Consider the following 18,350-nt stretch of genomic DNA (forward strand, 5'->3'; position numbering starts at 1 on the left):
TGGTTCACTCATTCTATTCTTTATTATACTTATTTACATTTACCCGTCACATATAAAAGATTGACTTATCAATCTGTAGTTCTCTGGATCCTCCTTGTATCCTGTTTAAAAAGTAATGTGAAATAAAATCATTAGGTACTAGGCTAAGCATTAATGGGCTCATCATCCCCAGTAAATCCCCAGTAAAGCACTGTGGCTGGGCGGCAGTTGTCTATCTTGGCCTTTGTTGCTCCCTGGAGTACGATGAGTCTTAAGTTGCTGTCTTCCAAGTCCCCCTTTTTTCCCCTTATGCTTTTATAACTTGTCATGTTAATGTTTTCCTCTTAAAAATGAGCTGCAAGCTACCCTGGCTGCAGATCTTAACTCTAACCACAGTTTTATCTTCCTTATCTTGCATGGCCCTAATCTGTACATCTAACAGATGACGCTTACCACTTAGCTATTTTCTCAGAAATCTGAACCAAAATTAGGCATTGATGCTGTATCAGAAGTAGGCCCTGGATCACAGACAGCTGAAGAGACAGCTAGGAGAAGAGTCAAACAAGGGAAGGAATGATGTTGCATACAGCAAAGGAACAGGCAGCTGTAGAGTGGAATAGGGACACTGAAACAGGGAGGTCACAAGCTGACATTGCTACTTACATCTCCTTTTTTGAGGTTCTGACAGGAATATCTTTTTTCTTCCTTTGTCTCATACAGGGAATTTCTAGTCTCCAAACCTTTTCTTTGCAGACAGCCAGAAGAGCAACTTCTCATTTTGACAACTGTCTTCAGAATACTAACTGCTTGGTCAAAGTGCTGTTTCAAACTGAACACCTCTCTACCACACCCACTGTAATGGATGGGCGTTGTTAGAGTCCTTGTCAGTACAGCTGGATCTATAGACACCCCCATTAAACAGACTTGCCCAGAGGCAGATTCATAATATCAGACAGAATTTGTGCACTGGATGGAAACAGATGCACAGATCACCACACCCTGTCTCTAAACAAGGGGGGAACAGGATATCGGTAGTGATTTGTGACAAGGCCAGAGAAAAAAAGAGTAGAAAAGAGGTGTCAACTTGATCCTGAGAGGAAGATGTTGAAATAAACAGAAGTTTGTTATTAGCTGGAAAGTCACACCAACTCTATTATGTTTAATTCAGTAAAGAGCTTGTTCAATGCAGATAATCTCTGCATGATGTAAATTATAATAATATACTAGAATAGGTGTACTTTAAAAAAAAACCCACAAATAATATAACTGGAACTTTTAACTATGTTACTTTATTGGTACAAATGGGATCTCTGAGTCCTAATTCTAAAGGAGAGAGAGCTTTCTCAAAGTCCCAACTACAGGAATATTTGCTCTGGGGCTTCGCTACTGCTTCACTATTGATGAGAGACCTGGTGATCCCATCTGTAGGTATTCACACAATATTTGGGTAACCTGAGGTCATGTATGTGGGCAAACAATTCTAGATATCAAAACATAAGGAAATAGCTCAATATTTTTAAGAATGTGACCTTGACCTTCATACTCAACATGCACAGTGGGAGGGCAAAATTTGAAATTTCGGGGGGGGGGGGGGAAGTGTGCCTTCTAAGTTCAAAGAAAAAGGACTTCCAGAATGTTTTTCTGTACTCAAACAATGTATCAGATTTACATGATCAATCCCCTGTAACAGCTTAATAAAATCCAGAACCTTTCCTAGCTAATCAACGAAAAGACCTCAAATACAATAATCTGCCTAAAGTGCTTAAAATGAAAATGTCATACTTGTATTCCTAGCATTACACTAAAGCAAACAGACTTCTTCATTACTACAAAAATTAATATATTTTTAGAACATGAGGAAAGGATTAAATTTATGTGTTCTGCATGTGCCTTGGTGAATATCCAAAGGACGTATAATGCATGACTTACAGTCTTATGAAAAAGGAGATAGTCAAAAGCTATTTTTTCTTCCTGAAGTGATACCTTACAAATGTAGGACTTCCAATGTTCTTAAAGTATATACAGGGAAAGAGAGACATGACTGAATTTCAGCCCTCTTGTGGATGAAGTACAGCTGCTGATTGATAGAGCGTTAGCATCACTACACGTAAGCAAGGAATACTCTTATTTATCTGAAATTACAGAGGGGGCTTAGCTTGTTAAGAAAGTCATACTCAAGATGTAGATCCAAAGTAACGAGTAACACCTCTACTTAAAAGACAATGGTAATGTATATTGCCTGTATCCCTGTTGGACCCTCAGTATCATACCTCCTGTTAAAGATGGCTCCATGATGTCATGGTACAACACTTGTTCAGTTCAAACATTAAGGAAAGTTTTCACGAAATTATCTGCACCTTGAAAAGAGTTATGATTATTTTTAAGAAAATAATAAATTAAATAAAGATATGATTTTGACTACTGTTAATATATTAATGAATTCTGATAAATATGCAGAAAATTATGCTTAAAATAATATTTTTAGGATGAGATACACAGATACTGGTAAAGACCTTTAAATAAGCAGTCTTTCTTTTTCCCACATGGAGAAAGATCTCACCAAAACTTTGACAAGTAGTTCAATGTACAGGGATTTTTAGGATGGGACTTTCCTGACAAACCAAGAAAGGGTGGTTGGGATTTACCTGTTCACATTTTTGTACTAGAGAAACTATCATTAGCATAATTTACATGTTTATCACATGAATGTCTCAAATTAATAATTTTCATTATATTAAGATTCAGATATAAATACAGATTTTTTTTTAATAATACTGATTTTTTTTTTTGTTTGATTCACAAAGGAAACAAAACAATAAATGAACTAATTTTTCAAAGGCTGTTCTCAGATCAAGATCTATGCATTTCCCTTTAAAATAAAACAATCCTTGTAAACATTATATCTAGCAAAGAAAGCTTGGAAGGATGCCATATTGTAAAAAATAATAATAAAAAAGACAGTCGTTTATGTGTCTCAAATTTATTTTAGGTTAAAAAATGCAATAAAAATCCATTTTAATATTTTAACACAGATACTGATGTTTTTATGGAGAATGAAGGAAAAACTGTGCTCATTTTTGTTAATGAGACAGATATGCTAAATCACAGTATTGTAGCAAGTCTATGTATTCAGACAATGGTGGTGAATAAGCTCACTTGAAATAAAAAGCATACAAGTCCTCAAGGATGGCAGAGCAATTTAAAGCTGTATAGGATTAGCTTTCTGAGAGCACACTGTGGAGGTCCTGAGGGTCTCATAGCTCACTTATTCAAAACTTTTAATATCCTCATTTAAAATTCCTCAGACTTAATAATAGGCCCTAAAGTCAGAATTTGCTATTTAGGGAAAATATAAATACAACAATTATCAGCTCAGTACTAACCTCGAAGACAATGAACATACATACAATCATCCTGCTGGGTCCTCTAGGAATTAGCAAGAATACTGGAGGAGTTTTCGCACAACCTTGTACTGCTCTGTGGACAGATGCTGTTAGATATGAATGAACTGTCCAGATGAGTATCCTCTTCAGGTCAGGCACTGCACCAATACAGCTGCATCTTTTACAGACTGAAGCTTACTCCCATTCAGGCAGTGTTAAGCACAGTTATAGGGATGACACCCATTCCAATAGAAACACCTCTAACCTAAAAATGTTAAGAGCAATGTGTACTCTGGGTTAAAAACAAACCAACCAACCAACCTGCTCTCGGTTAATATATGCTTTAATATTACTTTCTCTAAAACATATCCAGAATATTATGTGTCCATTTTAAATCAATGTAAACACCTACTGAGGCTGCAAGATAATGGAGAAAGATTGAAACGTTTCAGCTTTTAGTGACCTAGTATAACACTTCATAGGGTCAAATATTTTAAGCTAGACACAAGTTTTGGGTCTTTTTTGATCTGCATCTACATTTTAAGTGGAAAAATACCACTCAAAAATACAGTTTGAAGGCCTCCTAACAAGAAGAAAAGATTTTATTTGCTTGTTTTTGGTTTGTGTTTTTTTTTTTTTTTTTTTTTAAGACATTGTACATAAGATCACTAGTCTAGAAAATAATGGTATCACAGCATTTCTATGAACAATGGCATGTATTTATAAATTGTTAAAGAATGAAAGTCTTGAAAAGATCCACTCTGATACTCCATACTCATACATAGCTAAAACTTTTACAGATTAAGTATTTCCTCAGTGGAAAAAATAGTGTACATATGTATGAATGTTTTTTAGAAGATCCCTACAGCAATGATATATCTCATATTCATGTGAGATTTACCCATACTTGTGTGAGATGTGAAAGTACCTCTACAATTTATTGTGGAAAACTGTTGAAGCATTTAGGCCTAGATTACCTGCACCTCCATAACTGTATAGTGATGTGGGGTAACTCCAGTGCCAGAAGAGTCATCCAACCATCCACACAGAGGGCAAACTCAAGTGCAATCAATGCTTTTGATGACCTTTAGCAGAGCATTCACTTGTATTGTGATCACAGCACTCAGTGTAGCCTTCAGCCTCACCTGCATGGGAGTCTTGGGGTCATTTCTAAAGGGTTCTGACACTAACTGATCCAAGGGTGGATGGGATTTGTGGCAAACTTCCTCTAGGCTAAGCACAGGAAGCTCATGAGAGACTGGACAGACCAGATACCAGATTCTGGGATGGGATGTTTCCTCTCAAAACAGTCTTGGGATGGCTCTAATAAGCATGTGTATAAGCAGCAAAGGGAGCTCAGGCCATTATATCTTACTAATGTGAGTAGGAATTCATCTTTCCAATGCTACGATGAAGCATTTACCTGTCTCAAAAGGACACACAAAATAACCTTTGAATACAGAGGAATGTAGGGAAAGTGTGTGGGAACTGGTGAGTCTGAGGGGTAGTGAACAAAGAATACAAGAGGTAAAGAAGCAAGGAGATATGGAGGAATAGGATGCAGACCTGGAACTTGGGTACAAATCTAGCCATCAGTATTCTTATAATTATGATTTTCATATGATATCATGATATTCATTTGATATTAGGTAATGCACCTCACTGTGCCATTAGTGAATTTTAAGAAATATTTACAATAATTTCATGTCCAAAAATGATTTATCAGGAGGCTGTAACCCATCATTATGACAGTCTAACATAACTTCCATAGTCTTTATTATAAAGAACACAACCTCTTCAACTTCCTACCTCCATCCTCATACTTTCCTTGTTGCTTGGAGAACATAGTATGGTTTTAGTTGCATAGTTTATGAAATTAGATGTTCTGGTGATCCATCTGACTGAGCTTAGGCATTTAGTATCACACATGATGCATTAGAGTATCCCTCCTAACTTCCACCTGCCTCTCCTGACAGGCATGTCATATGGTCATATGTCATATGACAGGTCCCATGTCATATCTGTCAGCCCCACGTAACATCTGCCAGTCTCTTACAATGTTTCACGTGCTGCATGGCATCTCATATTGCATAAAATACCTACAGGTAAGCAATAAACTCCACTTCAGGCTCCTGTTTTATGGTTAGCTAAAGTGCTCTTAAGTTTACATGGACTTCATTCACTGGATCTCCATGGACTATTATCTGAGCTTAGATACTTAGCTCACATTAGAGACAACTACATGTAGACACAAACGTCTTCATATCCAAACTGAAGTTCAGCCTCAATCTTTAACAGTGTCTAACTATAAACTTTCTTTACAAAGTCAGTGTCTTTTGTAAGCCTTCTGAATTTTTCAGATGAAAAATGTGACACCAAAATCTTTACTGTATTAACAGATTGTTCTTTAAATGTTTTTTTCTGTATTCTTATAAATATTGTGTACTTCAACTTTTATCTGTATATTAACACTATTCAAACACCTTTCTCAAATTAAGAATGATTGTGCAATATAATAGTGTCCCTTGACATTACAAGAAAGGTAACTAATACAAAAACTTAGAAGAAAGAAACTATGTTCACTGAGGAATTAGTTACCTGGGAATAGCTGACCTACTCAAACACTTCAGAAGAGTCACCTCTCCTAAGATTATTAGGAAGAAAAGAGAATAATTTTGTTAATGACCAATTACATTTAAAAATGAGCTTTAAAAAATTCAGGTCTACCCAAATTTTAAATGAGTATTTTGAGACCTTAAAGACTTTTATATAGAAACTATGATTCTTTTAACTTTTTTGAAACAGATTTTTGAATCCTATTAAATCTTGATGGAAATACATATCTCAGAAAACAAACTTACTAAAATTAAAAAAAAAATGAAAGCTTAACTTAAGGAAGTTCTGGTTTACTATAAGAATAAAGTAAGTCATAAATATACTGCATATTTATTAAAAAGATTAGACATTCAGGAAATGAAATTGAAACCAAGAGCAACCCATGAAAATACATAAAAGGAAACAATAGAAGGGTGGAAGGAATTATGTTCAGTACCAGACAAATCTGCAAAAGAAGTGGTAGAGACAAAGCTTTGGTTTGATGATAATTGTTACTGTATATATGCACTAGAGATCATCAATTGGTGGAAAATTGAAACTGTAAACAGCATGGGCACATGACAGTGTTACAAGTAGGAATCAACGGACTGGCAAGAAGGTAGAGGAGTTCATTTTGTGAGTGTTCACCACAGATATGCTGCTTTGCATCTTGCATTGCATTGTATTCAGCTGTTCTTGCTTGTCCTGTGGGCCTTGCTTTGACAGACATTTTATATCACCATTTTGAGAGTGTCCTTTGGCTGCTCTGATTCTCAGATCAACCCCTATAAAATTAGTGCTCTACCCCAAAGTGGGACTAAGCCACAGCTGCATTGCAGCACAGTAATGGCAATACGCTGTTTTTATCTTCTGCCTTGGCAACCATGTCAGCAGCACGAGCAACAAGCAGCATCTACCAGTGGCACTGCTGTAAGAATCATCTCTGCGCTATGCCTGAACTTATCTGTTCAGAGCCAGGGGCACAGATGCAGATTAATTTACAGTAGCCTAAACTGGCTGGCCTATACTGGTTAAAAAGAAAAAAAAGATGTTAAAATGAAACTGAACTACTACCCTTTTTCTCCAGTGTCTGATTCATTAGAGTAATGACTTCTATGGCACAGGGTCACCATGCAAAATATGGGGAAACTGTCAGCAGAAGAACTGCAGGATAAGAAAAATTATGTTCTGTGAATGAGAAAATGGAAAATGACCCATATAGCAATAACAGTGACTGTCAAGAAGATGACTTACATGGTGCATTTGGAAGCTTGCAACCCTCAACTTCCATTGCTCTGCTGATAGTCAGTTCAAGGACTGAAAAATGATTTGGAAAGTAGCATCTCCTGTTCTTGATCCATATTACCTTTCAGTAGTGATATGTGATATCATAGCAAGCTTTGCCCAAGTGAATCTCCCAGCTGTGTTGACAATACTGATGACACACACATCTACATGTCCAGACTCCCCAACAGACATGCTTCAGCAGCTAAAATGGATGGTACTCCACCATTTTATAGGACATTTTTTGTCTCTGTGGATAGCTACCATCACTGCCAGATGGCCTAGCAAAATACATGGTGGCCGAGTTCACATCTCCTTCTTAGAGTATGATAGGCAAACAGATATATATATTCGTGGTGCTGGGCCAGACAAGATTAATGGAGCCATTGTGCCATTGTTACTTGGCAGAGCACTTATATTCTTATCACCATGGCTCAAAGTTCACAAATGCAACCTCATCTATCACCAGAACATTTTTAGTTACCACCTAAGGAGATGCCAGATGGCTGGGGAGTAAGTTTTTCATGGAGGAAGGGACTTAAATCACTCTTCTTTACTTGGAGTCTAATTCTTGTTTGGTATTTGCAAAAGCAAAAGGGATACATAAAAAAAGAATGAAAGCAGAAGTCCAAGTAAGAAATGGTTACTACCTGTGCCAGCTGAGGTGAGTTCACTCATCTGTGTGATCCGGAAGTACAAAATCACGAGGGATGTCCTGGCTGAATATTTATGTAAATTTTTGAGAGCTGTTTGCCTGCACTGGGATATTTCATAGATAGCAGATGCAAGTCATTAAAAAATGTCCCTATCTTTTTTTTTTTTCCCTTCCATTTCCTTCTTTCCCCTGATGTCACTGAAATCTCACAGCGCAGCCTCTGGCAGCCACTGTCCTGAAGCTTCTGCCTGTAGCTGGGAATCCGAATTCAGCAGTATTTTAAATCCCAGCCCTGCAGACTTTGGGATCCAAAAACTCCATCTGGCAGCTCTGGAGTTTGTTTTTCCAGCTCTGGTCTTTGTCTCATTGACACTACCTTACTCTAAAGGGCCAAAAAATATGATTACACTTCTACAGTGAGCAATGAACTATATAAGGTGCTATTACAAACAAAATGCACAGTGCAAAATGGAAACCAAAACAGATCAAATTCATTTGGAGCCATTTATGGTTTAAAATGTAGAAGATGGACAGATGCTGGTTAGCTACCAGTTACCGTTTTGGATTTGGTAACAGCAGGTGCCCTATCAATGAACAGACATCAGTCAAGAGCGTGAGTCTTTCGGGCTTCAGTTGTCCTAACAGGAGAGGTTATTTGGGAGCTGCTGGACATTCAGTGACCTCTCTTACAGAAGTAGTGACATGTGGGCTGCAAAAGGATGGGGTGGCAAAGGTACTGAAGAAGGAGCAATGGAACTGCATCTGCAGTCTACATTGGCATTATCTAGTAGATTCATTTATGAAAAAATGTGAATAACCCTTCGAGTCCGCAACAGCCTTATGAGCTCAATAGAAAGGGCAGATGTTGCCTAGCTATGAAAAAAAGTTATTCTGATGTGCCCTAATGACTGCCTATCCAATGTGAACCCATGTGTATTGGAACTGCCAAGATCCTTCTTATTTCTGCAGCAACCATCTCTCCCCCTTCTCCCTATTGTTGACTGTGATATGCCTGCCATCTTCTCAGCTGAGCTGAAAGGCCATATCATTGGCTGTCTGGCTTCATATCTTTTTTTTTTTTTAATAAACAAGAAAATAAAAGTGGTCACTATTCTCTCCCCATCAAGACAGACAACTACCCTTTCCTTATCACTATAAAACATCTCCAGCTTTCTGGAGATATTAAAGACTTGTGTTTTGTTGGTAGAAACAGAAACAAAGAGTAGGAAAAATGTGGAAGAAAGAGGGAGGGTAAATGAGGGCAGCTTGGTAGAAATACATTGGGATAGTGTCTACTTGAAAGTGTTAATGTATCTAAGATCCTGAATCCCTTTTCAGCTATTCTGAACTGGCAGTTTTTGGAAAAACTAAATCAGTGTTTGCAATCATATTGTGGTGATATTTTTTGTTTGGTAATCGAGGCCCCAAGACTGTAAGGAGAAGCACATGTTGCAGTACCGCTGAGAGGCTGGAGAGAGAGCAACAGCAACAACCACTGCAAGTAAATGGTGGATCAACAGAAGTTAGTGATACAGCAACTAGACGCTCGGGTAGCTAGAGCCTGATGAAGTTTTGCAGGTGAAAATATCTACTGAAAAATTAAATTTTGAGCTAATGCAAACTATTTGTAGATTTGGTTTGAAATTCTTTAGGATTCCTGTTGGAAAAATCTCAAACTGTTGCTTAAACATACTCATTTCTCTGTTCAGAATCTTTCTTCTTCTTGAACAGTTATTTCTTCTTTGGTTCATTGTCATTTTTCACCCTAGACAATGATCAGGGACTACTCTGACAAAAGAAAATGAAAAGATTAAATATGGGATACTTTTTTTTTAATCTATCTTTAATGGTTGGGTCAAAACTGAAATGTTTGTGGAAGAATGTCTATTGAAAACTTATGAAATTACAGCCTGTATTCTTTAGTTATTTTGAGTGAGGCCCAATTAAAAACCTAATACTTTAGCCAAACTTCATTTTGCAAAAAAGTGCAAATGGCTTTACTTGCTCATTTCAGTATGAAACAGTAACAGCAAGAGAATAAGAAAGGAATTAGAATCTTCCAAAATGAAATTATTCTCCATACAGCTTTAATAAAGCAAAAATATAAACCACTGAGTCATTCAACTCAGTCAGTCAGTCTGAAAAGATTTTAAGGAACACTGATTAGTTAGTTTATCACAATTCTTGTGCAATAACTCCCAAATTAACATTACTTAATTTCCTTGGCATAGTCACTCCCATTTTAGTAAAGCAATGACTGTTCTTAACAGTTATAATTTTTAAATGTCCTTCTTAATTAAATGGCTTTATAAGAAATAGATTTCTCTGTTCTCAACTCATAACATAGTCCTCCATGACTGGTGCCTGAAGTAAATCTCAAGTCCTGAGATTGTCATTCTTGTACATTCAAAAATCATGAGATCAGTGTTAAAAGTATAATTAAAAATAATAAATAAATTTTTGTATTTTTTTATTTCAATACATTTAGAGATAATACAAATTCTGTTTGGATTGTTCCTGAAACTGTGAAATATAGACATTTAAATGTTCATATAATAAAATGGATATTTTCATGTAAACACTAGATTCCTGGAACTGAGCTTTTTATCAAACATGAAATGCATGCATCTTTCAGTAAGCTTAGAGACCGAGCACAGTTGTTATATTCTATTTTTGCTTGTTTATTTGCTGTTATTGAACAGGAAAACACACCTGATCAACACGTGGCTCAGGGACTGGTGCCATCGGTGGAATTTTGGCTTTTTTGATCATGGGGAGGTTTACATGGCACCGGGCCTGCTGGCGACAGATGGAGTTCAGCTGTCTCACAGGGGGAAAAGGATTCTCACCCATGAATTGGCAGGGCTCATCGAGAGGGCTTTAAACTAGGTTCGAAGGGGGAAGGGGATAAAACCAGGCTCCCTAGAGATGAGCCGAGGGGTGGCATGTCAATGCTGGGGGCAAAATCGATAGCCCAGCTCAAGTGCATCTACACCAATGCACGCAGCATGGGCGGCAAACAGGAGGAGCTGGAAGCCATTGTGCAGCGGGATAGATATGACTTAGTCGCCCTCACAGAAACATGGTGGGGTGACTCCCATGATTGGAGTGTTGCAATGGATGGCTATAAACTCTTCAGAAGGGACAGGCGAGGAAGGAGAGGTGGTGGGGTGGCCCTGTATGTTAGGGAGTGTTTTGATTGTCTAGAGCTCAACGATTGTGATGATGGTACGGTTGAGTGTTTATGGGTAAGGATGAGGAGGGAAGGCCAACAAGGCAGATATCCTGCTGGGAGTCTGTTATAGACCACCCAACCAGGATGAAGAGGCAGATGAAGCATTCTACAAGCAGCTGGCAGAAATCTCTCAATCACTAGCCCTTGTTCTCGTGGGGGACTTCAACTTCCCAGACGTCTGCAGGCAATACAATGCGGCAGAGAAGAAACAGTCTAGGAGGTTCCTGGAGTGTGTGGAAGACAACTTCCTGACACAGCTGGTAAGTGAGCCTACCAGGGGAGGTGCCTCGCTCAACCTGCTGTTTACTAACAGAGAAGGACTGGTGGGAGATGTGGTGGTCGGAGGCCGTCTTGGGCTCAGCGACCATGAAGTGATAGAATTCTGAATTCTCAGTGAAGTAAGGAGAGGGGCCAGCAAAACCGCAACCATGGACTTCCGGAGGGTGGACTTTGGCCTGTTCAGGATGCTGGTTGAGAGAGTCCGTGGGAGACGGTCCTGAAGGGCAAAGGGGTCCAGGAAGGCTGGACGATCTTCAAGAAGGAAGTCTTAAAGGCGCAGGAGCAGGCTGTCCCCATTCGCCGTAAGAAGAACGGGCGGGGAAGACGACCGGCCTGGCTGAACGGGAAGCTCTTGCTGGGACTCAGGAAAAAAAGGAGAGTTTACCGCTTGTGGAAGAAGGGGCAGGCGACTCAAGAAGAGTACAGGGATCTCATTAGGTTGTGCAGAGAAGAAATGAGAAAGGCAAAAGCCCAGCTAGAACGCAATCTGGCCGCTGTCGTTAAAGACAACAAAAAAAGCTTTTACAAATATATTAATGTCAAGAAGAGAGCCAAGGAGAATCTCCATCCCTTATTGGATGCGGGGGGGGGAATATTGTCACCGAGGATGAGGAAAAGGCTGAGGTACTCAATGCCTTCTTTGCCTCAGTCTTTAACAGGCAGACCAGTTATCCTCAGGGTATTCAGCCCCCCGAGCTGGAAGACAGGGACGGCGAGCAGGATGAACCCCCCATAATCCAAGAGGAAGCAGTCAATGACCTGCTACGCCACCTGGATGCTCACAGGTCTATGGGGCCAGATGGGATCCACCCGAGAGTGCTGAGGGAGCTGGCAGAGGAGCTCGCCAAGCCACTCTCCATCATTTATCAGCAGTGCTGGTTAACGGGGGAGGTCCCGGACAACTGGAGGCTTGCCAATGTGACGCCCATCCACAAGAAGGGCCGGAAGGAGGATCCGGGCATTACAGGCCTGTCAGCCTGACCTTGGTGCCGGGGAAGATTATGGAGCGGTTCATCTTGAAGGCGCTCACAAGGCATGAGCGGGACAAGCAGGGGATCAGGCCCAGCCAGCATGGATTCATGAGAGGCAGGTCCTGCTTGACCAACCTGATCTCCTTCTATGACCAGGTGACCCGCCTAGTGGATGAGGGAACGGCTGTGGATGTGGTCTACCTGGACTTCAGTAAGGCCTTTGACACTGTCTCCCACAGCATTCTCCTTGAGAAGCTGGCGGCTGACGGCTTAGACAGGTGTACCCTGCGCTGGGTCAAAAGCTGGCTGGACGGCCGGGCCCAGAGAGTTGTGGTGAATGGAATTCAATCCAGTCGGTGGCCGGTCATGAGTGGTGTTCCCCAGGGCTCAGTTTTGGGGCCGGTCTTGTTCAGTATCTTTATCAATGATCTGGATGAGGGGATCGAGTGCACCCTCAGTAAGTTTGCAGACGACACCAAGTTGGGCGGGAGTGTTGATCTGCTGGAGGGTAGGAAGGCTCTGCAGAGGGACCTGGACAGGCTGGATCGATGGGCCCAGGCCAACTGTATGAGGTTCAACAAGGCCAAGTGCCGGGTCCTGCACTTCGGCCACAACAATCCCATGCAGCGCTACAGGCTTGGGGAAGAGTGGCTGGAAAGCTGCCTGGCAGAAAAGGACCTGGGGGTGCTGGTTGACAGCCGTCTGAACATGAGCCGGCAGTGTGCCCAGGCGGCCAAGAAGGCCAATGGCATCGTGGCCTGTATCAGAAATAGTGTGGCCAGCAGGAGGAGGGAAGTGATCGTGACTCTGTATTCAGCACTGGTGAGGCCGCACCTCGAATACTGTGTTCAGTTTTGGGCCCCTCACTACAAGAAGGACGTTGAGGTGCTGGAGCATGTCCAGAGAAGGGCAATGAAGCTGGTGAAGGGTCTGGAGAACAAGTCTTCTGAGGAGCGGCTGAGAGAACTGGGACTGTTTAGCCTGGAGAAGAGGAGGCTGAGGGGAGACCTCATCGCGCTCTACAACTACCTGAAAGGAGGTTGTAGCGAGGTGGGTGTTGGTCTCTTCTCCCAAGGAACTAGTGATAGGACGAGAGGAAATGGCCTCAAGTTGCGCCAGGGGAGGTTTAGATTGGACGTGAGGAAAAATGTCTTTACTGAAAGAGTGGTGAAACATTGGACCAAGCTGCCCAGGGAAGTGGTGGAGTCCCCATCCCTGGACGTATTTAAAAGATGTGTAGATGAGGCGCTTAGGGACATGGTTTAGTGGGCATGGTGGTGTTGGGTCGACGGTTGGACTCAATGATCTTAGAGGTCTTCTCCAACCTTAATGATTCTGTGATTCTATGTTTCTATTTGCATTTATTTTTTGAGGGCACCAGAACCATGAAGCTCAAAAAAGAACAATTAATCAAGTGGTGGATTGTGGACCAATATAACTAACTTCACTTTTAATATATAAGCACAAAAACACACCTATATAATCTGAAAGTGGATCTTCTTGTGAGAAAAAATATTCATTCAACAGGAAAAGTTTAAGATATTACAGCAAAAATGTGTGACATATAGGAATTTGGCTTGCAGGATCACTGTAACTATGGGCAGAAGGACCACTGATAATATTTTTGGGCTTAAAGGTTTCAACAACTAACAATGACTCAAACTTATCTCTCCCAGCTCTCTATTCAATAATTTTACATTTAATTTTCTAAACAACTCTAACCTCCTGCAACAAAACTCACAGCCTGCAATTTTCCAAACCCTCACTTGCCCCATTTTTTTTCTTATATGAGTGAAATTACATGGGCCAGCAAGGATTTTCAGCCTGGCCTAAGCATTTCCAGCAGAGTAATTCAGCGACTTTGCAGTTCAGTTCATGTACATATATTCTGAGATAGGCAAAGCATCAATAATTAGATTAAGATATAAATGATAGATAGTACTGGACAGATGTAAAGAAGCCCTATCCATTTGACTTCCTTGAACGAAGAGACTTGTAAACAATATTATATGTATTTCTTGAAAAATAAATGCCTAGATTCAATATAAAGATATTCATATCTAAGTATACACAGAAGTAGAAAGGTAAGTTTCACACAGAACAATTATGATGCTTTTTGGTTTCCTGTCATATTTAAGGTCTAAAGAGAATTGGAAAAAAAAAATTCTATAAATTCATTTTCTGATTTAAAACACAGCTGTAATTCATAATTACTTACATCTAATAATGGAAAAAAGGTTAATTTGAATTGTTTTTTCAAATTATATATCAAACACTAAAGGACAAGTTTATAAAGCACCATCTTTCCCACCAAATTTCTATATAGGCTGATTCCCAATCACAATTTAGAAACACAGCTATCTGGATTATGATTCATTTTGGAGAAATGACTGAAACTCTGTTTTCTTATTGCTGCTTTTACCTGATTCACAATACATGACAAGGAAAATCCAAGTATCTTCTCAGATCACAAAGTATAGACTTTGATCTCTATTCTAAATTGGGACTATTGTAATCCATTTTATAGAAGTCTTCTATTCTGATGGAGCATTTTAAGTGCAAGCCTCTTAGCTTGGCAACTTGTTTGGGAGCAGATGGTGAATATGACCAGGTGGTTATAATTGGGCTCTTTCAGTAGAGAAATCCACCATTTCAGTAAATGATAACTAAACAAATTATCTGCTGGCATTTCCAATTCTTTAAATAGCATTCATATACATACATGGTTGAGCACAGAAGACTATATAATGTCCTTGGTAATGATCTACAGTATTCTCGCCATCACTTTAAAGAAATACAGCATATTTTGCTAATAAGATGAAATTCAAGTAAAATACATTTTGAATATGGTAAATAGCAAAGGTTTACTACCAACAAGCTACTCATTACTCCTTGGATTCACATCCAGATATTAATTTCTTGAAATAGTTCTCATAGCATTATTTTTGGAGTTAGCTTAAATCTCTATGGAGTCCAATGAAAAGGGCATGAATTCTTGTTAGCTTCAAATGGTGTTCAGAATTGATGCATACACGCTCCACATATTCAAATTCACATGTGATGGTTATGTTCTTTAAGATTAGGTATATAAAATATTCCTAGTAAAGCTGAAAGGCTCAGGTTTTTACTTTGATTTTTAATTCAGCTAGTGTGAACTCATTTCTGAACAAATATGTAGTTTTAAAAAAGCAAACAGATTTTCTACCTATAGCTAGTTATAATCTTGAATGGAAAACACCTGATTCACTTTCATCTGTTTTAAAGAAAGGCAGCAACTTGATTTTTAAAAAATATTTTAATGAGGAAGATTTTTAAGGAGAAACATAGAGTGAGATATATATTCCTTCCCTGGATTAATTCTTTTTTTTTTTTTTTTAATCCAATAACTGCTTAAAGTAAAACATATGAGTAGAACTGAGAGCAGAATGAAGCTTCATTCCCATCCTTTATAGATATGATAACTGCTATCATGATAACTGGAAACTGAGAAAGATTTTCTGAAGTCTGCTTTATTGGTCATTGCTGGCATAAAAGATTTGAGTGACTGATCATTTGATATTACATTGTCTTCCATGATGTAAAAAGATCTTCGTTTATATTTCACTGACTGCTTATATATTTGAAAATTGATAAATGCTTATGGAAGTTTTAATTGTCTATTTAAATGCTAGTAATGCATCCAAAGGTAAGGCTTACAGCTTGTTCACATCCAGTTCAGAATGTGTCAGGTATAATAGGCTTAAGCACAACATAGCTTTAATTCTTTTAAATTCCTGCTTGACCATCAATTGTGAGTCTCCCCAGTCACCTGTAAATTACATTAAATGGGAATTTTTTGTTACTGCTGTGGTACTCTTCTGCTTATCACCATCAACAAGATCCTTTGAGTTTAGTGGCTCCATAACAAAAGAATTGCAGACTGTGATTATTTAAGCACTTTATTATTCCTGATTCATGACTTACGGCATCAAAGCTAACATGGTTATTCCCCTATGTAACATGAAGGCTGGCAATGTTTGTAGGATTGGGCCTAACTGACACTAACAAGTACAACTATTAAATTTGTAGCTATCCTTGTTCTTTTCACCGTCTCACTCTGTCCCACATTATCATTTATTTTCTAAGTTAAAATTTTGGATTTTAGGTAAAGACTGCCTTAGTGCAAAAAGATTTTTTTTTCTCATTTCTTTCCAAGGAGAAAGGAAATTTCAAAGGACCTCTGAAGATTATTTTTACACCATTCTACTTTGTGGATATCCTGATTTGGAGGGCCAAGGAGTGCATTGAGCAAGTTGACAATGTTCTCAATGGATAAACAAAGAATTTAAATTTCCTAAAGAAAACCTAATTTGAAAAGTGATATTACTTCCTATTTTTGGACCAGTTATACAGGCACCAATGTTTGCCAGAGTGGAAGTTTTTGGACATTAGCTTACCAAATAATTTGATAAGATCAATACACATTTTAGGTTTCTTTATCAGGAAGCTGATAGTCTATTTTCTACTGACTACAACTAGACAATAATGTAATTGTATACCCTCTGCATGGTCTGTCTTGCAGTTTGGCTGCAGAAGGATGCAAGACAAATAAATTGGATCTGGGAAAGGAGTCTTCAAATTTAATGTACTCTTAGATCACACTAGTTCAATTCAGAAACTAAAGATTATTTTATTCATCAATATGAGAGTCTGCATAAGCGAGCAATTCACTTTAAACTGAGTATTCATTTTCCTTGTATCTCTATTTATAGAATCATCCATGTTTTTTCTCACACAGTACATGATATTAAAAGGTAGAATCTTTATATTCTAAAATTTATATTTTATTTTGAATGCAGCATGTTTCCATCCAATGGAAACAATACTTTAACCATTAAGTATATAAAATTTTGCTTCTAATTTCAGCATGAACTCCTGCATCAGTTAAAGATGACTAGTCACTGTTTAATTATGGTGTGACACTTTTTCCTGATAAAGGCAAACACAAAATTATGAAGCTTAAGAATTGAATTTCAATAGCACCATTTAAAAAAAAAAAAAGATTTCCATAATTTGCTTCTAATTTTTTTAAAAATATAATTTATCTGCACAGTCACAACTTGTGAGCACAATCCATCAATAAAGTAATATTACAGTTGTTCAGCTGTTAAATTATGATCCATTTTGAATAGTTTAAAAGCCTCTGGGATTCTTTATATATAGTTTCCTCTAGTGTTTATTTTTTAATTTGTAACATGTACCACAGAAATGAGTTATAGTGATGAATTTCTGTTTTGTGATTATTAATTTTTTAGATTAAGCATTTTATCTTGCTGGCTGCAGCCAAATAAATATAATTTACACAGAGAACAGTCTATTATACACATTCAGTGCATGGGGTTTCAATTTTTTCAATCCAAGTGCAATCCCAGTGGCTAGCTAACAATACAGTGTAGTGATCAGAAGCTGCAGAGCAATTATCAGCACATATATCACACTACCATGTAGGGAGAGATCAGTGCTGGACCTTACAAGAAGAATTGTTCTGATGTTTTAGTGTTTATTTTCCTCCATGTTTTTCAGTATAACTATCTAACATTTAGGTTATTATTATGCAATTATTGCAACTATATGTAATTATTATGGCTTAATGTATTCAGTACCCAGTTTATTCATTGCGAATTATTAGTATAATCTGATGACAGTGATAGGTCACCACTATATAAAAACTGATGTTCTTCTATAACAAACAGATTCTACTGCCTTTGACTGTCCTTTTCCATCTTTACCTTTATTGTCACCACTTCCTGTGTTAATGTCATAAGATCGGGGCAAAAGCTAGGCATTTTTCTCAAAATGCATGCAACACATTCATCTGTACTGTACTACAAAGCACCACCTCCTCAATTCCTCCCTCCCGACCCAGGAAATAGATGAGTTCACTTTGTTCTGAAAGCGTGTTCCCAAATGTGGCCATATCAGAGACCAAA

This window comes from Aptenodytes patagonicus, chromosome 3, assembly GCF_965638725.1.
Source record: "Aptenodytes patagonicus chromosome 3, bAptPat1.pri.cur, whole genome shotgun sequence".
Taxonomy (NCBI): domain Eukaryota; kingdom Metazoa; phylum Chordata; class Aves; order Sphenisciformes; family Spheniscidae; genus Aptenodytes; species Aptenodytes patagonicus.